The 26,518-nt window shown below is 45.8% G+C and overlaps 1 pseudogene; it reads right to left on the reverse strand.

Annotated features, from left to right (window-relative positions):
- Window positions 1-24,752: 24,752 nt before the first annotated feature.
- On the reverse strand, window positions 24,753-25,244 carry LOC100949147 (annotated as a pseudogene).
- Between the last annotated feature and the right edge of the window lie 1,274 nt (window positions 25,245-26,518).

Genomic DNA, 26,518 nt, shown 5'->3' on the forward strand with positions numbered 1-26,518 from the left:
CCTCATTCTGAATCTTGCTCCATGCCCTAGGCAACATTGCTTAAGTTGCTCAATAACTTCACCTTGCAGAAGTGCCTGTTGTTGAGTTCCCGTCCAAATGCCTATTCCCAGCAGATGATCAGCATTTATATTAATATTAGCTTGCCTATTCAATCTGACCCTTTCTTGCACAGCATCAACCCACCAAGTTTTAAATTGCAGATATTGTGATTTACTAAAAGCTGCTTTAGCAAGAATCTACCAATCAAATGAAATTAACCTTTTATCCTCTATAATAGACTGCGAGGTGTTCTGCATGAATGGAGAGTTTGAGCTGTACTGCTGGACAGCTCCCTTTAAATCTTTCAAAAATTCAAATGAAAAGCTTTTCTGTTGAGCATAAAACTGAGGATTAGTGGCTTGAGCCTAACCGTCTTGCTGACCTGCTGGCAGTGCTGGCTGGAGAATTACTGGGAACTACCAAGCCTCTGGATCCCCTCTCTGTCTAGCCTAAGCTACAGGCCCTGCTTAGAGGCATTTCATGCTATGTTGAAAATATGGGAAATACTGGCCTATTTTTTTTAAAAAATTTTTTTATTAAATCATAGCTGTGTACATTAATGCAATCATGGGGTACAATGTGCTGGTTTTATATACAATTTGAAATATTTTGATCAAACTGGTTAACATAGTCTTCATGGCATTTTCTTAATTATTGCGTTAAGACATTTATACTCTACACTTAGTAAATTTCACAGGTACCCTTGTAAGATGCACCATAGGTGTGGTCCCACCAATTATCCTCCCTCCACCCATTCTCCCGCCTCCCCTCCCTCTCCCCATTCCTTCTTGGGCTATAATTGGGTTATATATGAAAGCTATAAATTGGTTTCATAGTAGGGCTAAGTACATTGGATACTTTTTCTTCCATTCTTGAGATACTTTGCTAAGAAGAATATGGTCCAGCTCCATGCATGTAAACATGAAAGAGGTAAAGTCTCCATCTTTTTTAAGGCTGCATAATATTTCATGGTGTACATATACCACAATTTATTGATCCATTCATGGGTCGATGGGCACTTGGGCTTCTTCCATGACTTAGCAATTATGAATTGGGCTGAAATAAACATTCTGCTGCAAATATCTTTGTTATAATGTGATTTTTGGACTTCTGGATATATACCTAGTAGAGGAATTGTAGGATTGAATGGCAATATCAGCCTATTTTAACCTCCAGACAAATACGTCTGTGGTCTCTTCTGCTATGTGTATATATATATATATATATATTTTATTTTTAGTATTTTTTCCTTTTCTTTGTAGCTGAAGTTGCTGCTGTTTTTGGCTATTTGAGGGTTTTTTTGTTTTCTTTTGTTTATGCTAATTTGTTTGGTTGGCTCTATTCTTAATTTCCATTTTTACTTTCATCAAGAGCTAGGGCTCCTTTATTTTTGGTTATGGTATTTTGGCCTCATTTATTCTCTCTCTTTTTCACTCCTCTCCTTTCTCTCTTTCAATAGAGACTTTTCTCCTGTTTCCATCTTTCCTGCATAAATTGCTTGTACAACAGCTAAAATATACCCTCTTTTTTTAAAATTTCAGTCTTTTATCTTTCTTTCCTTTTTCCTCTCCCCTCTCTTGCCTTTATTTGATAAAACTGTATTTTTAAGTTTCTTTATTTTTATTTTCTTTTTAAATTTTTCTCTGAGTGCTGGGGTGACATGTCTTTGGTCTGGCTGGTAGGTCATGGCAGTAGTCTGGCTCAGGAGGCCAAGAGATCATGGTCTAGGGAGCTCTTCTATCTTTGGCCCTGGGAAGACAGTATTGGCAAGTTCACACTGGAGAATTTTTCTTTTTATTTTTTATTTATTTTTTCTTCTTGTTTTTTGTTTTTGCTCTTTTCTCTTTTTTCCTATTTTTCGCAGAGGTAGAGTCTGGCTTTGCTTAGGCTGGTAAGGAGCTCCTGATTTTGGGAAACCCATCCAGCACAGCTCCTCAAAATCCTTGAGTTGCAGCTGTGACCTTAGCATAAGGTGACCAGATGTCCCGCTTTTTAACAATCTGTCCCATGTCCTGCAGCATTTTACAAAAGTCCTGATTTTTGGAAAGAATGCACAACAAGCTAGGGAACAGCAGGAGAACAGGAAGGGAATATACCGTTTTCAGCTGCCATGTGGCTATTTCGCCAGGATATGAGTTTTATATTATTTTTGTTAATTTTATAATGTTAACCTTAATAATAACAAATAATTGTTGAGAACTGATTATCGAGAACTGCTTATCAAAGTTTGCATTGTTGATCAGTCATTAGAATTAGACCACCATTGTTTGGACTTAATGAACAATGGCATTTTTTGGCATTGGCAACAATGAAAATATTTTGAATTTGTCTCTCAGGTGATACACATTGTACTGCATGCTAGTGCTAGTTAAACAAGTGATGTCAACAAATCATCTATTCAGATAATTTAGGTAAGTAATTTACTTATTTATTTCATGAATTTAGCAGACAGTACTCGTATTATTTATATTTTATAGTGGTGGCAAAAAGTCTAGCACAGGCCTTGAAAGTGACATGACTTACGAGGTATCATTATTAAAAAATATATATTGATAAGGAAAAGGTTAAATCTTGGGCATCAGCAAAAATCACAATAGAGAACAAATGGTTAGAAATACTTCATCATTTTGAAACAAACCATGTTCCATACAATAATGCACTAAAAATTGTGGGATAGGCGCTGTCCTTACCAGGAACTAATGCTGCAACTGAACACGTTTTTTCTACGGTAAATAAAGTGTGGACATCAGAAAAATCACAATTGGCTCGGTGCCTGTGGCTCAAGTGGCTAAGGCGCCAGCCACATACACCTAAGGTGGCGGGTTCGAATCCAGCCCGGTCCCGCCAAACAACAATGACGGCTGCAACCAAAAAATAGCCGGGCATTGTGGTGGGTGCCTGTGGTCCCAGCTACTTGGGAGGCTGAGGCAGGAGATTTGCTTGAGCCCAGGAGTTGGAGGTTGCTGTGAGCTGTGAAGCCATGGCACTCTACCCAGGGGGATAGCTTGAGGCTCTGTCTCAAAAAAAAAGAAAAAAGAAAAATCACAATTAAGTGTTGAGACTTTGAAAGCCATTTTATGTGTGAAATATAATTTAACAAATTCTTGTGAAAAATTTCATGACCTTTTAAACGACAGCAATCTACTAAAAAAAATTCACTCAAATGAGAAATGTGCCAAAGAATAATACTATACATAATTTTTAAAATGTATTATATTTGTAAATTGTACTTACATTGAAATTTTAAAAATATATTACAATACTATTTTTGCATTCTATGAAAATTTTTGTTGCTCCATAGACCAAATTTTTAATTAAGAACCCCTTCGTCAATGGTGTCTCGCTTTACCAATGTTAAAATCTAGCACAATGCTGATCAATACCATTTCACCTATCACTCTCATTTTCTCTTCTGGTCCTCCTTCTCTCCTGATTTTCAATTCTTTTTTTTTTTTTCATCTCCCTTCCTCCTTTTTTTCTTTCTCTCTTTTTTCTTCTTTCTTTCTTTTCTTCTTGTTTCTCCTTGCTCATTTTTTTTACCCTTCTCTTCCTTTTGGTAAACCAAACAAGAACCTACACTGGGGGAAAGAATCCCTATTCAATAAATGGTGCTGGGAGAACTGGATCACCACTTGTAAAAGACTGAAACTGGACCACCACCTTTCACCACTTATAAAAGTTGATTCAAGATGGATAAAAGATTTAAATTTAAGGCATGAAACAATAAAAATCCTCTAAGAAAGTGTAGGGGAAACACTTGAAAATATCAGCCTGGGGAAAGATGTTAAGAAGAAGACTTCTGTGACAATTGCAACAACAACAAAAACAAATAAATGGGACTTAATTAAACTGAAAAGCTTCTGTACGGCCAAGGAGATAACAACCAAAGCAAATAACCTTTAGAATGGGAAAAGATATTCGTATATTATGAATCAGAGAAAAGCTTGATAACTAGGATCTACAGAGAACTCAAATTAATGAACAGAAAAGAGCCAACATTCCCATATATCACTAGGAAAGGTACATGAATAGAACCTTCTCTAGAGCAGACAGATGAATGGCTAACGAGCATATGAAAAAAATGCTCATCATCCCCAATCATCAGAGAAATGCTGATCAAAACCACCCTGAGATATTACCTAACCCCAGTGAGAATGGCCCACATCACAAAGTCTCAAAGCTGCAGATGCTAGCATGGATGTGGAGAGAAGGGAGAACTTTTATAATGATAGTTGAACTGCAAACTAATACAATCTTTTTGGAATCAGGTATGGAGAATCCTCAAAGAACTCAAATCAGACCTCCCATTTGATCTTGCAATCCTATTACTAGGCATGTACCCAGAAGAATAAAAATCATTTTATCATAAGGACATTTCACTAGACTGTTGTACCTCAATCTACAATTATCAAACTGTGAAAACAACCTAAATGCCCACCAACCCAAGAATGGATAAACAAGCTATGGTATATGTATACCATGGAACACTATTCAGCCACTAAAACAGATGGAGACTTTACATCTTTCATATTAACCTGGATTGAGTTGGAACACAACCTTCTAAGTAAAGCATCACAAGAATGGAGAAGCAAGAATCCAATGTACTCAATTTTAATATGAAGGCAATAGAGGATCTAATATAAGTAGAGGAGGGGAGTAGGGGAATGAGGGAGCAGAGAGAGGGCAGATGGAGGAGGGAGGAGATGGGGGTCTCGGTGTATGGCACACCTCTTGAGGATGGGACACAATTATAAGAGGGACTTTACCTAACAAACACAATCCGTGTAACCTAATTCTTTGTACCCTCAGTGAATCCCAAAAAACAAAAAATAAAAATAAAAATAGTAATAACCCCCCCCCCAAATCTCATGCTGGAGAGTGACAGAACTAGAATATAAACTTATTTCTGTCATTTCCAAATTTCAAATCCTCACATGCACATTTTAGGGGATAGATACCAATTGGACATATGACCTGGGTATGTCTCCTCTCAGAGGAACCATCAGAGACCCTCTGTGTCATCATTGTATGTTCCCTCCTCATGCCTATGTGCCCCTACCAGAGGAACATCTCCACCATCCACACATTACCCCCACCTCTCCTCAGGTTCACACACATTTCACGTACACATAGAAGAACTGGATTATCATGTCCCTCCACTTTTAACCATGTCCAGTGATTAGGACTCCAGTCCTAGTGACTCCAAATGTCATCCTTCCCATGGCTGTATGTCATGGATCATGATTAGAATATCAGCTAGTTTTCGTTACAGCATCGCAAGTCCCCAAATGACCTTTAAAGTTATTTGGTGTCTTACTATGTCTTTTTATGCTTTATAAATATTTCAGATATTCCCCAAGACTTTTGAATCTCATAAATTCTCACATTCCCCATCAATGTCTTCAAATGTGATCACCTCCTACTACCCTGATGAATTAGGTGATTTGAAGAAATGCTTCAGGTTACTGCCATAAGTCAACAAACATTACTCATTAGTGACAGATCCCCTGTTTAGATTTAGAACTTATCTGTCCCCTTGAGTTAGTCCAAGTATGTAGTCCTTTTTTCCTGCTTGGTAGGGGAAATGTTATTATTGATTGCAAGTGTCATCGTCTTTCCTAACCCCTTCCCTTCCACTTCCCAATTCAACCCCTTTAACTTGATGTCTTGATTATTAAAACAAATCTTCCCCTGAACCAATTTCCCTGTAGTTTCTGCCCATGTTTTTCCTTTTCAAAATGAACCCAAATGAGCAATACATATTTAGTTACAATCTCCTCACTCCCTAACACCTTGTATTTACTAAAATCACCAATGATCTCCACATTAATAAGATCACACTTATCTCCTCATAATTAAATTCAGTGCATGTTTCTGTGTCTTTATCTGACTTGGAACAAAACCAGAATGAACTGGACCATAACCACCACTAGGGCTGTTAGGTCTCTAGGCTTCTTTGACACCAGAGGCTGCTGGCAGCCTGGAGCTCCCTGCACACTCCTCCCAGTGTCCTTCTCTAGGCCCTCCTCACACAGCACTATAGGGACAGTCACAGACTCAGTCCTGGACCTTTTTTCCTCCTTTTAGTCACTTTCTTGGAAATGTCAGCCTTTCTTCAATTGCCTGTTTGTCCTTTGTTATCTGTATGATGGCAGCTAAAACCCACATACAAATATTATTTCTGAAGCTGAACTCTCCCGGATGGGCTAGAGGCACCTACAATGAAAGCTATCTCCAACTGAAGCCATTAACCCCACACATCACATATAATATTCCTTCTCTTTTGTTCTCCAAATACTTAGGACCATAAGGTCAAGTGAAAACAGTACATAAAGAATTGTCTAGCATATTCCCTAAATTGTGTGACAAGTGATTTTGCACCTGGCCAACCTGGAACTGGACGAAGGAGCTACAGGAAGGGAAGAGGCCCAGAAACGCTGGGGCTGGGACTGTGGCCACTCAGCAGGGAAGTCCTAGGAGGGAGTACTGAGGAGTCATCAGGATGGCATCTGGCAGGAGGCTGAGCCAGAGCTGACTCCTGGTGCCTCTGTCACCCAGGGAGATGAAGTGAGTGATCTCCTTCACCAGCTCCTCCACAGTCTCCTGTCTGGAGCTGTGCAAGCATGATGACCTGCAACTGGGCTGAGGGTATAGAGCCCTTCCTGCTGTTGTTGCTGCTCCTTTTGCAAATGTTATCTTCTGCTCCCCAGAAGACTTGAGTCTGCACAGATCTCCAGCCCAAAATGAAGGAAGATGAGACTTTGAGGGATCAGGAAGAGCATCTGGGCAAAAGGGCAGCACCCAGCACCTCTCAGCTCCCACCTCCCACCTCCCAGGCATGACCTAGTGAGCATGATGGGCCCCCAGGACCCTTAACCCCAACCACCTATTCCCAATCAGGACCAGCTACCCCTGTGGTGACTTCTTATAGAGAAGGCTTATGGGTTGGCCTTGTCTAGCCTGGCCTGCCCTGGGCCATCCTGTGTTATCTTGGGCTCTTCCAGCCAAAATATCTGAGATGTCATGGGTAAGGGCTGAGCCATGTTCTTCAGTGTTAGAAAAGACTCCCACTCAGTGAGTAGGGGAGTGAGTGGGGTGCTGGCCCTATATACCAAGGGTGGCAGGTTCGAACCTGGCCCCAGCCAAACTGCAATAAAAAAATAGCTGGGTGTTGTGGCTGGTGCCCAGCTAATTGGGAGGCTGAGGAAGAGAATCGCTTAAGTCCAAGAGCTGGAGGTTGCTGTGAGCTATGATGCCATGGCACTCTACCCAGGTGACAGATTGAGACTCTGTCTCTAAAAAAAAAAAGAAAGAAAGAAAAAGAAAAGACTCCCACTGAGGGCTTTCCTGAGCCTCCACCCCCATGATGTGTCACAGCTTCCCCACAGTGCTTAGGAAGGCTGTAATGAACTGGAATTCAGATGTCATCCCCTCCACCCCGCCCCCTGGGCACAAAACCTTCTGAAGCCTTCCTATTATACTTAGAATTAGTCTCTACTTCTCATGTGGAGCTGTGTTACAAGAAGTCCCCACAATGGTTTCCAGCCATCCCTGATTCCTGACCCACAAGTATTTGTGTAATCACCTGCTCTCAAGGGTGGATTGGGTTTAGTAAGATATTTCCAATATTCTCTCTCTTCTCTTCCCTCCCCTCCCCACCCAGGGATACAACCTATTAATTTTATAGGTCCTTCTCTTTTACCTACCCTTGCTGCATCTCCATCAGTAACTATACCAGATATGTTGACAATGGACAAAGAGAATTTCTTTAACATATTTTTTACTGCCTTGTATAAATTTCTTGATTTAGTTGTGTCTTTTATAGCACTAAAGAAGTCCTTTTTCCAGTGACATTATATTCATCATCAATACCTCTGATAAAAATGGCAAGGTGAGCCATTGGCAAGGAAACCCCAGTGCTGCAATCCATTGCCAAAACATAAAATTTAAAATTAACGACTTTACTCTCTAAACTTCTTTTGATAGATGTGTAAGGGCCAGACCAGCGCCATTTTGTTGTCTACTGCATAAGCTCTGTTAAAACCGCAGGGCCACTCCCTGCTGCCTCCCCCACACCTGCTTGCATAGCCACTGATTGAGACACCTTAGACAGACAGCTGCCATAATAGGCAATAAGTATCAGTTCCCTTGAACTGCTCCCATAATAGGCAATAGGTATCTACTTCCTTGAAATTTAGGCATTCTTCTTCCTAATTAGGCTACACCACCTCTAGCCCTGGTTAAGAAATCCCCTACCCTTCACCTGTACCAATCCAAATCCTCCTTTACTAGTGAAATCACCAACCACCAATCAAGAGTGTACCTGTAATGGACCCTACCCTTCCTGCTTTCTGTACCCCATAAAAACTTGCTCTACCCCGAGTTCGGGGCTCGTCCTCGGCTTGCATGCCAGGAGAGTCCAGGCTTCCCGGGGCCTGAATAAAATTCACCTTTTGCCTTTTACATTGGAGCGCATCTCGGAATCGTCTGTTTAGGCTGTTTGGGAGAATAATTTTCGGACCTAACAGATGGCCTAGAAGAGGTGCTTGGGTTTTAATCCAAATATAATGAGAATCGCCTGGGAGGATTTATAGAGGTGAACAAGATCTGAGGTCATTTAACTTCAACATTCTGTGGCGCAGACAGAGAAATGAGGCAGGGAGAAGGCATTTGCAAGATCCTGTGGCAGGAACTCACGCCTATTCATTAAATTCCATTCTACTTCCCACCCCTTCCTGCATTTTATCTCTAATTTTGAGCAGCAGCTATATGTGACAGCCCACAGGTTTTTTTGATGTCATCTCACAGATGCCTGCTGAGATCCTAGGAAGGAGGAAGTAGGATGACCCTATTGTGCAGGAGGCGAGCCTGGAAGGCCTGAGAAGCCCATGATGTGTCTGGGTCATGTAAGTGGTGAGAAAGAGAAACTGGGTCTAATTCAGCTCTGTCCTCAGGTCTTCCATGGGGAACGTGTGCTGCTGCCTCAGCCACAGGGCACAGAGTGGGTGCATCTCAGTGCAGAGCTCCAGGCAGGTGTCACAAAGCTGACAGGGGACCTTCAGCCCCTCACCCAACCCAGTAGATCCATCCCCTCCTGCCTTCTAGATCCATCTTTTTACCCTTCTCTAAACTTCCTTTACTGCAAGGAGGGAGGAAGGCATGCTGTGTCACCGGGTGCCCACGTGGAGATGTCTCAGGGAAGGGCCTGAGCAGCAAGAGCCCTGGGGCATTGGAGGCTTCTTATCAGATGAGGGGGCTCCTCTGGATCAATCTGTTCTCTGACATAAGTCCCCCTTTCAAAGCACATCCCGTTTGTGTAAATTCATATTGCCCTTTCCATCTGTGCATTGTATAGTATTTTTAAAATTTTAATACCATGAAATTAGAAAAAACTTCTGGGACACCTTAAAGTCCAAAGGTGTGCATCAGCCCTCTTTCTCTGTGGGGAAAGGGGAACTCTGCCACATCTGGGTTATAAGTAGAGTGAGAAGGAACCTGCAGTAAAGTAAGTTTGGAGATGAAAACAGGTAATCCCAGAGCAAAGTGGAGGGATCTAGAAGCAGGGAGGGTGGAGGGGTGGATCTGGTGGGTTCCATTCCCTCCCCCAGCTTTGTGATACAGGCCTGGAACTCTGCACTGAACCACACCCTATCTGCGCCCTGTGGCTGAGGCAACAGCACATTTCACATGACGGAGAATGCTGGTGGCTGCTTCTGCATTTGGTGAGCCCTGAGCTTTGGTTTCATCTTTCATTATTTCGTGTAGGGTGGGCTCCTTTCTTCTGTCACACAACTGCATTCAGTGCCAGGCATATTTACTAATGTGTGAAAAGGAGACACTGATCTGATACAGCAGCCCTAAGCCCAGCCCACTGAAGGACTTTAACTTGTTTTTGCCTATTCTCCATCCCATCCACTTCCCTAAATCCATCCTCAGAACTCAGAGTCCCTGGGGACAGAAACTGTCAGGAGAGAAGACAGGGTAAGGAGGCAGGAGGTAGAATGGGGACCAAAGCTTCTCTGCAGTGTGTACAGGGGCCAGAGTACAATGCCAGATATTGTGACTTGGGGGGGCACAGATGGGGCCTTAGGAGAAATCAGCACTCCTGGAGAGGAGGCCCTCAGCTCACATTGTTGGCTGCCCCTGCTCAGGTGCATCTGTGCCAAGCACCTCACCCACCCAGTGCTGAGTTGGTTTGAGCTGTTTCTTTGCACAGCGCCCATCTGAGTCTTCTGGCCCAGAGCTAATGCTGCCTCATGCCAGACCCCAATTGGGTGTCCTGGGCTTGTTGTGCTTCTGATTGAGCAGCTATAAATGGGGGCTCTGGTGACCCTCCTTAAGGCTCTGTGATTAGCAGAATGCCTTACAGCACCCAGGAAAGCACTTTACTCACTATGGCCAGTCTGTCATAAAGAATACAGCTTGGCTCAGCGCCTGTGGCTCAAGTGGTTAAGGTGTCAGCCATGTATACCCAAGGTGGCAGGTTTGAATCCAGCCTAGGCCCACCAAACAACAATGATGGCTGTAACCAAAAAAAAAAAAATAGCTGGGCATTGTGGCAGGTGCCTGTGGTCCCAGCTACTTGGGAGGCTGAGGCAGGAGACTTGCTTGAGCCCAGGAGTTGAGGTTGCTGTGAGCTGTGATGTCACGGCACTCTACCCAGGGGGACATCTTGAGGCTCCTGTCTCAAAAAAAAAAGAATACAGCTCAGGACAGGGTGTGGTGTGGGGGAAGGGGTGCTCAGAGTCCCTGTGCCCACTCTGGACATACCCAGTACCTCCAGGGGGTCTCAGAGCTCAGGTGATGGGGCTTCTGTGGAGGCTCCAGTGTGTAGGCAGACTCATTACATCTTTGGCCACTGCTGAGTAACTCAATCCCCAACCTCTCCCCAGACCCCACCCACCACCCCACCCGCCTGAAGGTCAGAGGTGGTACTAAACATTTTAACCCTCTGATCATGTGGGTGGTCTTTCAGGTGATCAGCACCCTGCTGAAGCCATCTAGGGGCCACCAAGGATCTCCTCAAAACACAAAATGCTTCTCTTCTCCATCATTCAGGAAACTAGGAGGGTCAGGAACTCTACAGTGGGTCTGGGCACAGAGACCAGGTGCATGTGTCCTGCACACCACAATGTCACACTTGGAGGGTGAGACTGCGCCTCTGATAGACTCTGACGAGATGGTATTTGAACAACCCCCAGAGTGGACATATATTCGTCCCTCAGTATCCATGGAGCATGGGTTCCAGGGCCCCCTTGGGATGCCAAAATTCACAGAGGCTCAAGTCCCATATATAAGAACAGAGCAGTCCTTGCTTGTAATCTACATGCACCCTCCTATGTGCTGTGTTCATCTCTAGATCACTTATGCTGCCTAATGGCATGCAGAAGCTACATAGTTGTTATACTGTGTTGTGTTTTTAATGTGTATTGGTTTTATCGTTGTCTTTTTAAAAAATATTTTTGTGCATAATTAGTTAAACCTATGGATGTGGAATCTACAGATAGATGCAGAGGGTCAACTATGATGTCAGAGTTCCTGATGGTCCAGGTGACTGAGTCATTGTGGATCACATGCAGGAAACTATTTCTGAGTTTTGTGGAGAACAGAATGGATACCCCTTACTGCAACAGTGAATATAATGGAAAGAACACCAATTTCAAACTCACCTAGAAAGGTGGCAGTCAGTGACAATGGACACTACTTTTGTGGAGGATGGTGCCCATGTGGGGCAGGAGGGACCCAAATGGGAGTTTTTTTTTTTTTTTTTGAGACAGAGCCTCAAGCTGTCCCCCTGGGTAGAGTGCCATGGCATTACAGCTCACAGCAACCTCCAACTCCTGGGCTCAAGCGAGTCTCCTGCCTCACCCTCCCAAGTAGCTGGGACCACAGGCGCCCGCCACAACACCCGGCTATTTTTTGGTTGCAGCCGTCATTGTTGTTTGGCGGGTCCGGGCTGGGGATTCGAACCCGCCACCTTAGGTGTACGTGGCTGGCGCCTTAGCCGGTTGAGCTATAGGTGCCGAGCCCCAAATGGGAGTTTTCAACCAGGCACAGAAGCTCATGTTTGATAATCCTAGCACTCTGGGAGGCAAAGGTGGGTGGATTGCTTGAGCTTAGGAGTTTGAGGCCAACCTGAGTGAGACCCCATCTCTACTAAAAAAAAAAATAGACAAACTATTTGGGTGTTGTGGTGGGTACTTGTAGTCCCAGCTACTGGGAAGACTAAGGCAAGAGGATTGCTTGAGCTCAGGAGTTTGAGGATGCTATGAGCTGGGATGCCATGGCACTCTATCCAGGGAGACTCTGTCTCAAAAAAAAAAGAAAAAGAAAAAAAGAAAAAGAAAAAAAAAAAGATAGACATTTCAAAGGCAGGGTTTGCTCTCCAGCCCTGGCCCCTGCCAGGTTTGACTTCCACATCATCTTCCCATGAGGTCCCAGGTCCACAATTGCCAAGGACTAGGATAGTTCCCAGAGTTGATCTGCCTGGGAAAACAGTGTCTCTGCAGAGATGATCAGAGAAGGGGCTTGTCTTTACCCCTGAATGGCCTTCCTGGCCATTAGACATTTGCTGGTTTGGGCTTGGAGAAGTTGTTAAAATCCCCACATTCGTGAGTCCCCCTTGGAGGAAGGCCTTAGTCCACAAAACCAGGTTCTTGTGAGGATCACCTGGGAAAATGAGCTTAGGAGCATGGAATAAATAATACAGTGGCTTTCAGTTCCTGTCACTGGCTCTTTGATCTTGACTATTAATTGCCTGGGAATCTGTAGGTTTCAAGGTCTAATCTTGACAGGGCACAAGAGATGCCCCATGGAACATTTTGGGAAACCTCTTAGGAGACCCCTCACTTCTTCCTTTACCCAACAAAACCTGTGCTATGCTCCCCCAGCTTGGAGAGCTTGCCTGAGAGGCCCCACAGTAGTGCAGGGCTGAATTTCTCTTTGGAAAAGTGGTGCCTTCATTACTCTGGCTCCCTGCTTCCCAGCTGCCCCCTGGAATTCGAGGGCTCCAGGCAGCATTTGCTGGAGAGAGAGAAACTCTAAGGCAGGAATCTGCCCTGGTGTGGAGGAGCATCCCCACATGGTCTGGGTGTCAGGAGTGTGAGCCTTGCCCAGCTTGCCAGCTGCCTGCCCCCATGCTGTCCTGCTCTGCCCTGAGCTGGACCCTTCTGGCATTGGAGCTGCCGCTGTGGGAAGGGCGTATTGTCCCTGAGGAACACCAGTGACAGGAGAAAGACTGGGGCTGGGGCTCATGGTGCAGTTTACATAAGGCAAGAAACCCTGCCTGGGAGGGGCTCAAAGGTAGAAATGTGGACTCGGGGCAGCAGCCTGCTATTCGAGGTCCTGTGCAGCTACAGGATCCTATGGTGGCTCTGAGGGACCCCACTGTCATGCTCCCCAGGGAAGCCACAGCCCCTCCAGGTCCTGCCAGCCTGGGGCACAGAGGCAGGACCTCAGACTGTCCTTCCTGGCCCCAGGCCTGTGGAGTGTTCTCCCACTAAGGGCCTCACTGTAGTCAGAGAAGGTCAATTAGTTTTGACAATGCTGTCTCCTCTGAACAGGATGGGTTTGGCTTCTTACAACCAAACTATTTATTCTTCCCAAATTTATATAGGGGGAAAGGTGACAGTGCCCATGGGGGAAGGTCTCCTGGGCCCCCCCAGGAGCTCTGGCTTAGGGAAAGGAATGGGTTCCTGGCAGCTCCTACCCAGAGCTGGCTTTGGCCTTTGGAGGGGGCAGGGTCAGCAGGAGAGGGTGATGGTGGCTGTTGTCCTATGCCATCCTGCTGCCTTCATTACATTTGCAAAAGTAGCCACTTTAAAAAGTTATTTTTTAATAGGCTGTTATTAAAAAAACACATAAAAACCAAAAACCCAGTGAACAACTGCAGGAGAATGTGAAAGTGAGAAAACCAGAAAAGAACAAGTCCCATAACCTGGACCACCTGGGCTATGCCCTATTCCCCCAGACCCTTTAGACATGAGGAGGAGCAGATGGGGGGACAGGCCAGATGGGCTTGAATCTCCCCACTTATCATCAGAGGACTGCAAGACCAGAGACTCTGCACAGCCCCAGAGGGGTGATCAAAGGGCCTCCCATCAAATTGAGATGGGAGGCCCTGAGTCCAAGAGGGTGGGGTCAAGTCCCTGCCTTGAATATCTAGGGGCACAGATTCCTGCACCAAACACCCACACCCTTCCTGATGTAGGCTGGCCAGTGCTGCCTGCTGTCTTAGCCTCTGTGAAAGTGCATAGCTGCCCTTCAGCCCCTGGTCCAGGTTCTCTAGAGAGATGGAATCAGCAGGATGAATATAGACACATGAGAACAGATTCTGGGACTATACTCATACAGTGACATAGGCTGAGAAGTCCCACTCTCTGCTGTCCGTGAGTTGGACACCCAGAAGAGCCACGTGTGGCTCAGTTTGAGTCAAGGTGTGAGACCTGGGGGCTAAGGGTGTAACTCAGTATCCAGCAGAGGCCTGAAGACCAGTGGGGCTGGGAGGGGACAGGAGGACCTGGAGCTCTGGAGTTGAGGACAGAAGAAGGTAAACATTCTACTTTAAGTGGAGACAGTGGGCCCTTCCTCTTTGCCTTTCTGTTCCACTTGGCCCTGTCCCAGTCTCCAGACTCAAATGCTAATCCCATCCAGAAACACCTCGTAAGCATCCCCAGCAACACTTTTATCAGCTGTCTGGGTGTCCCTTACTAGTCAAGTCAACCCACCATGGGGCAGACTGCAGAGCAGGAGGGAGCACTAGCCTCTTGGCTCCACACAGGGATAGTGTGGAGCCAAGCACATGAGACTGGAGCTGCCAGGTTGGCTGCTGCGGGCTTTGTTCACCTCCCTTTGCCAAGTGAGAATGTTCATGGATCCCATCTTTCCTTCCTGTGTCAGCCTGAGAAGATGCATGAGGCTTGCAGTGTGGCCCCAGTGTGGGCACCTGAGCAGGTGCCTCTGCTCTCTGGCTGTTGGGAACTGTAGGCCTGCAACCTGCTGGGACTTGCTAAGCAGAGAGTGTTCCCTGTGTTACTCATCCCAAAGAGGTGGCCAAGAAAAGGCAGGAATACGGGGACCTTCACACAGCAGACTTGGGAAGGACACGTGCTCACTCTCTGCCTGGAAGGGCATTTCTGCATAGGAGCAGAAGGAAACTACTGTGCTGGGCATGGGGGAATCACCCAGAAGAGCAGGGTAGGAGAGAGGAAATGAGTCAGGGGCCAGAATCTGCTCCTGTTGACAATCAGCTCCAAGAAAGTGGTGAGACATTTTCAAAGTATTTTATGTCAGAAAATACACACTACTCAGCCATGGATCTGTGTGGGGACTAAGAAGAAAACAATTCTCTTAGAGCCAATTGCTTGGTTCTTATGTGCAGCAGGTGTGCTCAGGGCTTCATCACACATCACTAAAACATTTTACGTCCGAGGACAGTCAGTGTTGAGGGTAAGTACATTATCCAAGAACTGACTTATGTCCTGACAGAGTTGGAGTTCAAGGCAGAATTCTGTATCATGAATTATAGGGGGTGTGTTGAAATTTCACAAGTTAAGTTTCTGGGTTTTTTTCCATTTTTCAACATGCTTTCTACTTTGAACCACTTTTCCATTGGATCCTTGCCCTTCCTTACTTGGATACTATTCATTTATTACAGGTGTTGACATAAAGAGTGTTAAAGAGTATTTCTCAATGCTAAGAGTATTTTTTAAATAGAGTATTTAAAGAGTATTTATCAATGTTTTTGTAATTTACACAAAAACTAAATAAATATACTTAACTTTGTTATATGCACGCATTAGGTATCATGGTGTGCTGTGTACATGTCCATACATACACATGGTGTTATACCAGAAGCATAGTTCAACAGTTGGCATTTTTTTTTTAAACTAAACTATGTTCAGAAAATCTTACCACCACATTACACATAGATCAAATTCATTTTGTGTGACAGATGGTTGGGTCAAGTGTAAATAATTATTTAATTATTCACACTTCCCCTGTTGTAGATAGTGAAGTCCAAACACTGCATTAATAAACATATGAGAGCACCTCTAAACACATTGGAGAATGTGGCTCTAAACTAGAAGTAAAGTAAACCAGAAGTAAAATTGCTTGGGAAAATTGTTTGGGCATTTTGAGCAATAATAATTACTGCCTAATTTCTATTAAAAAGGCTACAGTGATTGGGCGGCACCTGAGGCTCAAGGAGTAGGGTGCTGCCCCATATGCTGGGGGTGGCGGGTTCAAGCCTGGCCCTGGCCAAAAGTGCAAACAAACAAACAAAATGCTAGCTAGGACCACATGACCAGTTACAAAACTGAGGACTGTAGCTGTCTTGAGTATTGAAAATAAAAAGGCTACAGTGATTTACACCAAAAACACTGAATGAGCACAGTATATAAACAAAGTCATCAAGGCAGCAGACAGATGATCTTCTAAATGTGTCTCACCCTCATCTATGAATGTGTTGGTCATTATCCTGTGAAGAAAACAAACTACACAGGTCCAAACAACAAAGAGGTTTGAGTAGAAGGAATTTGAAAAGATGACTAAGACCTAAAACTATGCCACTCCCGTGGTTGGTGGGACGAAAGTTTCAAGTGGGGTTCTTGGAACCTACAAGGTTGGAGAAAGTGGGCAGGACTGCGGAAAAGGAAAAATGATTTGACTGTTTTGATTTCCATAAACAGGAAGGGGTCACTGAGAAGTAGGATGACTCTCTAGATGGGCTGATATATGTGGAGTGGGAGAAGGCTCCCTCAAAGTTGGGATCACCACCTAAAAGGGCTGATCTTCATGGAGTGAGAGAAGAGTCCCTGAGAGGTGGGATGACACCTAGATGAACTGATCTTTATGGAGTGGGAGGAGGGTCCTTCAAAGTTGGGGTGACTACCTTGATGAACTGCTCTTCCTGGACTAGGAGGAGGGTCCCTCATATGTGGGATGATCACCTAAGTAAGCTAATATTTATGGAGTGGGAGGAGGTTTGGTCAGAGGTGGGATGACTCCCTAGATGGCTGATCTATATGAAGATGAAAGAGAGGTCCCTCAGGCTCGGCGCCTGTGGCTCAACTGGCTAAGGCGCCAGCCACATACACCTAAGGTGGCAGGTTCGAATCCCCAGCCCGGACCCGCCAAACAACAATGACGGCTGCAACCAAAAAATGGCCAGGCGTTGTGGCGGGCGCCTGTGGTCCCAGCTACTTGGGAAGCGGAGGCAGGAGACTCGCTTGAGCCCAGGAGTTGGAGGTTGCTGTGAGCTGTGATGCCACAGCACTCTACCCAGGGGGACAGCTTGAGGCTCTGTCTCACAAAAAAAAAAAAAAAAAAAAGAGAGGTCCCTCAAAAGTGGGATGACCACCTAGATGAGCAGATCTTTATGGAGTGGGAAGATGGTTCCCCAGAGATGGGATGACAACCTAGATAAGCTAATATCACTAGAGAGGGAAGAGGGGTCCCTCAAAGGTGGGATGATCACCTAGATGAACTGCTCTTTATAGAGTGGGAGGATGGTCCCTCAGAAGTGAGATGACCACCTAGTTGGGCTGATCTCTATGGACTGGGAGGAGGGTCCCTCAGAGGTGGGAGCAGGCATCACAGCAGAAGGTCCTGCTCAAATACTATGGCTTCTGAGGCTTTAAAAGAGAAGATACCACCAAAGAAGACAGTGTGTGGAAAACTTACAGAAGTTTGAACACATGCTGTTACAGCAGCGATACTGACAGGTATATCAAAGTAATTCCAGCCCTCCTTCCAACCATCCAGTCTCTTGCACGCACTCTGTACTGTCAAGCAGCAGCAGGGGCAGGCAGGAAGAGGGTAGACAGGGGATCTGAGGATGCACATCCCAGCAAGTAGAGTACATTAGAGCTCAACCCTGTGGCCACAGTAGCCCAATAGAGAAGTTAAGGCACTGTCCCTGTGTTCGTTGGCTGCTCATATTTCCTCTTCTAAGAATGAGCTCTGCCTGTATCTTTTTTGTTGTGGTAAAATAAATATTTATACATATTTTGGTATATCATTTAACTATTTGCAGGTGGTGACATTAAATACACTGTGTTGTGTACCCATCACCACCATCTATCCCTGAAACTTCTCCATCACCCTCAACATAAATTTTGTGCCCGTTACCAATAACTCCCCCTTCTGCTGTCATCCCAAACCCTGGTGACCTCTTTTCCACTTGTCTTTATGGATTTGTTGATTCTAGGTAACTTGTATAAGAGGGATTTGCAGTGTTTGTCTTTCTGTGCCTGGTTTATCTTGCTGAGTATAATGTTTTCAAAATTCTTTCATGTCAGGGCATATGTCAGTATCTCATTCCTTCCTGTGGCAGAGTAGAGTTCCACTGTATGTAAACAGCACATGCACTCGTCCCTGCATCTATTGACGGGCACATGGGCAGTTTTCACCTTGTGGCTGCTGTGAATAATGCGGCTACAAATGGGGCCACAGGCCCAGACCCTGGTGACAGAACACTGTGAGTCCCCGTGCCCAAGGACACAACCTTGTCCTTTGAATTGATCACTTGTGTCTCAGTTTCCTAAGCTCTGATATGGAGGAACAATTACAGCCATTAGAGTTATTATGAGTGTTAATGAACTTACACTGTCTAAACTACTTGTTGAGGGTAGTAAGCATTTCCCAAGTGCTCAAACATAGGCTCTGTAGTACTCTCTGAATCAATCTGAGTGTTGAATATGCACATGATGTTATCTAGTTTTCATGTTGAAATATTTCCTAATCACTTTAGTGACACTCTCAGGTCACATTATTTATTAGTAGTTTATTCTAATAAACAACAAATGTTTGTAAGTTTCCATCAAGCTGAAACTGACTCTAGCTGTGAGCATTGGGCAAAATTGGCTCAGCCCCTTGGCAGCAGAACTAGGAATCGGTCTCTCTGTGTGCCCCGGTGTCGAGGGCTGATGGGCAGGTCCTGAGCCTGCAGGGGGTCTGCATCAGTCCTGAGGCCCCCCAGTCCCAAGCAGGCCCACCCACTGGGAGGAGCCCCACTTATATCTACCATGTGTATCTGCGTATGAATTCATTCACGTGTGCAGGGTGTAAAGTAGTGCCCAGAAGCAGTACTATTGTGGGCAGGGGTGGCTTCCCGGCCACTAGTGACTTGAGCCTCATCATTCTGCACCTACAGATCTACCAAAGGCACTTCAAGGCAATAATCCCCAAACAAAAGCATGGGATTTGGGCAGTGCCCATAGCTCAGTGGGTAGGGCTCCGGCCACATACATCTAGGCTGGCAGGTTCCAACCCAGGCCAGCTAAACAATGACAACTGCAACAAAAACATAGTCATTGCAGTGGGTGACTAGTCCCAGCTACTTGGGAGGCTGAGGCAAAAGAATCGCTTAAGCCCAGTTTGTGGTTGCTATGAGCTGTGATGCCACAGTACTCTACTGAGGGCGACATGGTGACTCTGTCTCAAAAAAAAAAAAAGTATGGGATTTTATGTGTTTTTGTTGTTTTAATTTTTATTTTAATTTCCAGGACTCTAAAGCACTTGCCTACCTCTTGACACATAAACCAGTGCCCACGTCCCCAACTCAACTGTAGGGATTCCACCTGGCCTTTTCACTACATCCCTCAGACCCTTGTCCACCCAGCTGTGCCTTCAGTGGGCCTGGGCTGGTGGAGAAACCTCCCTCTTCCTCCCTCACACCTCCAACTCCTGCATCTTCACCCCAGACCCTGCTGGGTTTCAGTCTTCCATTGGTCTCTTTGCCCTGTCTATCTCAGTGCCCCTCTAGTCTCCTGGCCTCTCTGACCCCAGGCTGCCAGTCTCATTTCCTTAGAGCTGAGGCATGGCCTCCTGTGCTCAGCAACTGGGTTCCAGGGCCACCTGGCCCCTCCACCCTCTCCTCCTACCAGCACTGGGCTCGGGTCTCCCCTGGGCAGCCAAGCCAGTGACCTCCCACTAGTTCCCCTTCAGTAATACCCTCTCCCCACTCAGACCTTCACCCTTCTCCATCATCACCCTCTCCACACCTGTCACCTTGGTTTAGGCCCACAGGCCATCTAAGGTCATTTCCCATCCAAAGTAAATTGATGGCAGTGTCTCCTGCTCTGTCTGGTCATGTCTTCTAAGGTCAATGGTGGTGGGTCAACTGGCAAAACACTCCATGTCATCCAATGAAACTCACAGCTCTGCACAAATAGATCAAAGGTGACATAATGGGACACTGGAAAGTGGTAAAATATGATTTCTTGGATGCATACTTTTAAAAATAGAAGTGCAAATCATTGCCTGGGTTCATGTCACAGGAAAGCTGGATGTCCTTGTGGGGAAATAAACTCCTACACACACCAGGCCTGGTGATTGGCCCAGCAAGCTCCCTGTACCCCTAGCTGTGTGTGTGCTCCTCTCTGTTCCCGCCACTGTTCGGAGGTCTCAGTCTGAGGTCATACACTCATGGGACAGCCTGGGCAGGGGGTTTTGCCTCATCAGGACTGAAAGAAAGTTGGACACACCACAACTGGTGTCTTCTAAGTGAGAAGGGCAGCAAAGTGAACCGAGGGCAGGTGCTCTGGCTCAGCAAATAGTCACCCTAAGCCATGCCCCAGAGTTGTCTTAAATGTGGAGTGAAAGAGCTAGTGGAGCACGTGATGTCATAGTAGCCCTGTGAATCGCATTCTCTTTCCTGTTCTTTAGATTTAGAGAGATAGGCAAAGTTTAATCTCACCTTGGAAACCTACTGTGGGCCAGTGACAGGTGGGGACAACTCAGACCAGCTTCAGGGCAACTTGATCACACCTTGTGGTTGTGGACACGACGTCTTCTGGTTCACTCTATCTAGGTGACTTCAGTTTGCCGAGGGAAGGTACTGTGTCTTGGGTGTGTTAGTTATGCTGAGTGACACCTGCTGAAAGTGTCACTTGATTTGGCCTCTCGCCTACCACACAGACTCCGTGATGGAAATCCCTCAGGAACAAGAGAGGACTAATATATGAGTCACCAGAATGAAATCCACAGGACTCCACATACCTGGGGAGTTAAAGCCTGAGTTATGGCACTTCATTTCTTCAATTCCCAGATTTCTTTCTCAGTTTTTTCTCTAAGTTGGCTCATGTGTGACATGATGGGCACCTGGCATCAAAAGGAATAACCCCAGGAAGTGTCCTCCTGTCAGGAGTTCTGATGCAGCACACAGAGCTGGAACTTCTCGGAAGCACAGGGACCGCTGTGACAGTATTTGCACCTTCTGCTGTGCCGCAGGTAAACATTACTCCAAATGTGACGAGTTATCTGCTGCTGAAATGAAGCTCAAGGAGGATAGAAAACAACAGGAAAACTCACTGTGACTGAGGCTGACAATGGACAGATTGGAGAAATAAATTTGCCATAGGTATGGAAGATAACAGGTCAGTGAGCAGGTAAAGAAGGGGGGGCGCTGACACCACTAGAGGTACACAGCCCTGCTGGGCTTCTGCCACTCCCTGCTCTTCATATCTTGGGCTGGGTACCCTTCTGCCTGGTAACGTAACCAACGTGACCCTGGACACATCACCTTCTCTGCATTCTAACAAGTTCACCACAGGTGCCAGGGCAGAGAGTCTGTGTCCTGGAGGAGGGGTGACTCACAGGTGAGCTGGCCCCAGGAGGAATTCTTGGGTGGAGGGTGTGGGGCTGGAACTAACTGGATGTCACCCACTCACATTGTGATGTACCTGGAGCTTCAGCAGGGACTGACCAGAAAGCTTGGCTGGGGACCCAGATGGTGCTGCTGGTGCAGATGGGGACTCTCCTACTCCTGCCTCCTGTTGGCTGATGCCCTCAGTGCTGACCCTCTGGGGGACCCCTAGCCTGCACTCTTTCCCCTGGGTATCAGGCTCTGGTGTGCCACACACCCTGGCCATGTCCACTCATCACTCTCCTCCCACTTACCTGCTGCCCTCACCTTGTGCCCCTGGACATCTGGAGGTCCCAAAGCCAGGATGGGGACAGCTGCCCTGAGAAGTCAACTTCTGCAGGGACCTAGGGTACAGCATGACACCTACAAGACCTTCAGTGCAGGAGAGTGTCCTATGACCACTCTTGAGTGGCTGAAAAACATTTCCTAGGACCCAGTGGATAGCAAGAAACAAAGGTAAAAGAAGTTGAATTGAAAGCAGAGAATGACATAAAGAAGCTTGATGTTTCTGCAGAAATAAACCTGAACACCAGAGCAAAGTTGTCCTGATTTGTGAATCTTCCTAGTTCTGAGAGGAAAATCTGGGCCTGTACCCAAGGGTGGGCCTCTACTTTCTCCTAAGGCATCACTAAAAGTGAAATATCCTCAGAACTGGACCCAAAATAGTTGCACAAGTGATAGAAGAAGACCCTCCCAGAGAGAAGTGGCCTTGTTCACACAGGTGCAGCACAGCACAGCTTGTCCACAAATGCTCAGCATGAGCTGGCTAGCCCCAGGAGGCCCCCTTCCACCTGGCACCGTCACCCTCCTGCCATCATCCTATTCCTCTATTCAACACCCCCCAACAAACCACTAACAAGCACTGATCTTCTCACCATCTCCATAGTTTTGCCACTTGCAGAATGGCATGAAAATAGAATCATAGTGTGTAGCCTCTTCAGACGAGCTTCTTTCACTTGTGATAGACATTTAAGATTAATCCACCTTTGAGTGGTTGAAAGTCAGCACTTAACTTATTGTTGAATAGTATCCCATTGTGTAGAATGCACCCAGTTTGTTTATTGATCCACTTTATTCCCCTGTTGAGAGATAACCTGATTCCTTAAACTATCTGGATACTTGAGGTATCTGAATAGAGATGCTACACTTAATTGTGTGCTGTTTTTTATTTGGACATAAGTTTTCAAAGAAGTTGCCCACATACCTAGGAGTGCAATTATTAGACTGAGTGGTGAGACTATGTGTAGCTTTGAAACAAAACTACCCTTGGTAGTGCGTGTCTGTACCATTATGCCTTCACCAGCAACGAATGAGTTCCTGCTCTTCCTAGTCCTTAGCAATTGCTCTTGTCACTGTTTTCAGATTTGAGTTGTTCTAGTTGGTGTGTAGTGCCCCCCATCTTAGTCAGGGTTCTCCAAAGAAAAGGAGCCAATAGGAATTGTACATGTGTACATATGTGCATATATTTGTGGCAATTTATTACAGGAATTGACTCACATGATTCTGGAGGGTGAGAAATTCCATGATCTACCATCTGCAAGCAGGAGTACCAGGAAAGCTAGATATGTAACTCAGTCCAAGTAGGACGGCCTGAAAAGAGCAAAGAAGGGAGCCACTGGTGAGTTTTCTTAGATTTATATAAGAACTACAACTTGGGGGTAGTTGTAATATGTATATATTCATTTCAAATTCCGATTGTTCATTACTGATACATAGGAAATAAATTGACTTGTATTACTGGCCTTTGCTTCTATGTATTTGTTCTGGTCAAGGCATAGGAAAGCGGGCCCTACTTGTTTGAATTTCCAGAATTACGGCATCTTATAACCTATTCACTGAATGATGAGTACCCTACAAGACAGCGAGCTGGGATAGCTCTCCGCTGATTTTGCATTGTGTACAGACGGCCGGCAGGCGACGCTCGGCACCGCCTTTTCGATCCCCGCCGCGCATGCGCTTTCCCCCTGCACAGGGCACGCCTCCCCTGGGGTCCCCGCCCCTCGACGGCAGCGTCCTGGTGAGGGAGGAGCTTCTTATCGATCCCCCGGGAGAATGGGATTTGCTGTTACATCTTGCCGCTTTTCTTAACTGCGACCACAGGTGCTGTCATTTTCTGGGGTGGTCCGCATGGCTTATCCTTTACTTTTCGGAGAACATGGTGATCATGTCTGTTTCCAGAAGTCCCCTCACTGGGGCGCACAGTCATCCCCTGGTGGGTTTTTACAGATTCCGGTTGTTTCTGGGGAGAACCGCCCAGGCGGGATCTCGGTGGCCGCCTCCTGTGGCGCTGCGGTCGCTGAAAACCTGCTCAAACCCAGTTGTTAAAACCTGCAACATGCTTCTAAGTTTAAATATGTTAATGACGCCAAGCCCAGAACTTGGTGCCCTTTTACTCCTCTGGCTTTAATATGAGTAAAGGCGTGGACAGTTCTATTTTTGTCAAGAACGTCAGTTTAACAGGTTGCAACTTTAAGGGTACATTAAGATAATGGGTGTTTTTACAGTCTTCGGCATCTTAGATTAAATGAAATAAATGAGCTTTACCAGGTTTCCATATTAAACCACATAACGAGTTAAAAACAGTCCTATTGTTTTCCTTCCTTGTCGCTGGGTCCTGACCAGATGCAATACCAAATTAGCTAGAGGTCAGTTAACACCTCCCTGTGCGCCCATACTGTCCTGAGGGCTTTTCTAGTGGAAGCTCTTCATGCAACTGGCCTATTTATGTTTCTCTTATTTCACAGTCCACTTGGAAATTTACATTTTTTTTTAATTGAGACAGAGCCTCAAGCTATCCCCCTGGGTAGAGTGCTGTGGCATCACAGCTCACAGCAACCTCCAACTCCTGGGCTCAAGCGAGTCTCCTGCCTCCGCCTCCCAAGTAGCTGGGACCACAGGCGCCGGCCACAACGCCCGGCTATATTTTGGTTGCAGCCATCATTGTTGTTTGGCGGGTCCGGGCTGGATTCGAACACGCCACCTTAGGTGTATGTGGCTGGCGCCTTAGCCACTTGAGCCACAGGTGCAGAGCAAGAAATTTACATTTTTTTTTTTTTTTGGCATTTTTACATTTTATTAGCTGCAGTATAGATCCTAGAGCTGCCTCATTCTCTCCCCTCTCCCCAACCATGGGGGTCAGGCTTTCCCAGAAGCCCCTGCCTTTGCTGCCTGGGCCCGCTGGAACTTCTGCTGCAGCTGAGCAAGGGTTTCCCTCTGTTGCTCTGACTGCTGTTCAGGGTCCCGGAGCTGGGATTCATATCGCTTAATTTCAGCTGTGATATAGTCCAGCCTCTTCCCCACTGTGGCCTGAGCCTCCCCCAGTTCCTGTTTGACCAGCACAGGACCCAGAAGTTTAAAGACCACATTGGACCCATCCAGCAAGGCCAGTTCCTCCTTCACGATATTATTTTCTGTTAAATTGTGCCTCAAGCTTCTGCCTCCCTGACATGGATTTACTCAAGTCCTTGTGTAGCTGTTGATATTTCTCCACTTCTCCCTGCAGATTCTTCTGGATCAGCTCAGCCATGGTGGGGATGAAAGCCTGCGGGGAGTGGAAGAGGGGCGGTGGGTCTTACTCTCTGGAAGGTCCCTGAGCTCCCTTTTCGGTGTGGCCTACGGAAATGACAGCAGTCTTGAGAGGCAGCCCCTCAGTGCATCGCAGCCTCTCCCCATCTAGGATATCGATACCCAGGATCCAAGGGGTGACGGGCGAAAATCCTAAACCCCTCAACCGAAACTCTAACCGACTCCAGAAATTTACATTTTTAAAGGAAATTTCTCATTGCATCTAGATACCCAGTATGATAGGAGGCTTAATCTGGGCTCAGCACCTGTAAGTCAGTGGGTAGGGCGCTGGCCACATACACCAGAGCAGCGGTTTCAAATCGAGCCTAGGCCTGCTAAAAACAACAATGACAACTGCAACAACAACCACAAAATAGCCAGGAGTTGTGGCGGGTGCCTGTAGTCCCAGCTACTGAGAACCGCTTAAGCCCAACAGTTGGAGGTTGCTGTGAGCTGTGGCACCACTAGCCTCTGTCTCAAAAAATAAAAAAGAAGACTTAATTTGTCCTCTATCTGTAGTTTTATGCAGAATTCTTAATCTTATCTACTTTTTCATCAACAATATTATATTTTAAAAATATACTTTTTAGGCCAGGTGCGATGGCTCACGCCTGTAATCCTAACACTCTGGGAGGCCAAAGCAGGTGGATTGCTTGAGCTCATAGGTTCAAGACCAGCCTGAGCAAGAGCAAGACCTCACCTCTAATAGCCGGGCATTGTGGTGGGCACCTGTAGTCCCGGCTACTCAGGAAACTGAGGCAAGAGAACCACTAGAACCCATGAGTTTGAGGATGCTGGGAGCTATGACGTCACAGCACTCTACCAAGGGTGACAAAGAAAAAAAAATTATATATATGTGTGTGTGTGTATATATATATATATACTTTATAGAGTATTTTGTTTTCAAGTGACAGATTTGCTGTATTTGAGTTTCTTATGACTCAGTTATGGATATTGCAGTGTGTGCATAGGCATGGACATGGCATGGACACTGCTATTTTTGTCAAGAACATCAGTTTAATAAGCTGCAACTTTGTAAGGATACATAAGGTAATGTGTGTTTTTACCATCTTTGGCATCTGAAGAACAGTGTTTTTCAACTTTTTAAAAATCTCATAGTACACTTGAAACTGCAGTTAAATGTCCCTGCACACTTAAATTATGTTGATAAAAAAGGGAGTCAAAAAAGAAATATACTTACTGTGCTTTGAATTTCTTTAGAAAATAATTTAATTGGCTGGGTGTGGTGGCTCACACCTGTAATC

Source organism: Otolemur garnettii, unplaced genomic scaffold, assembly GCF_000181295.1.
Source record: "Otolemur garnettii isolate 467f Iridium unplaced genomic scaffold, OtoGar3 scaffold00062, whole genome shotgun sequence".
Lineage (NCBI taxonomy): Eukaryota > Metazoa > Chordata > Mammalia > Primates > Galagidae > Otolemur > Otolemur garnettii.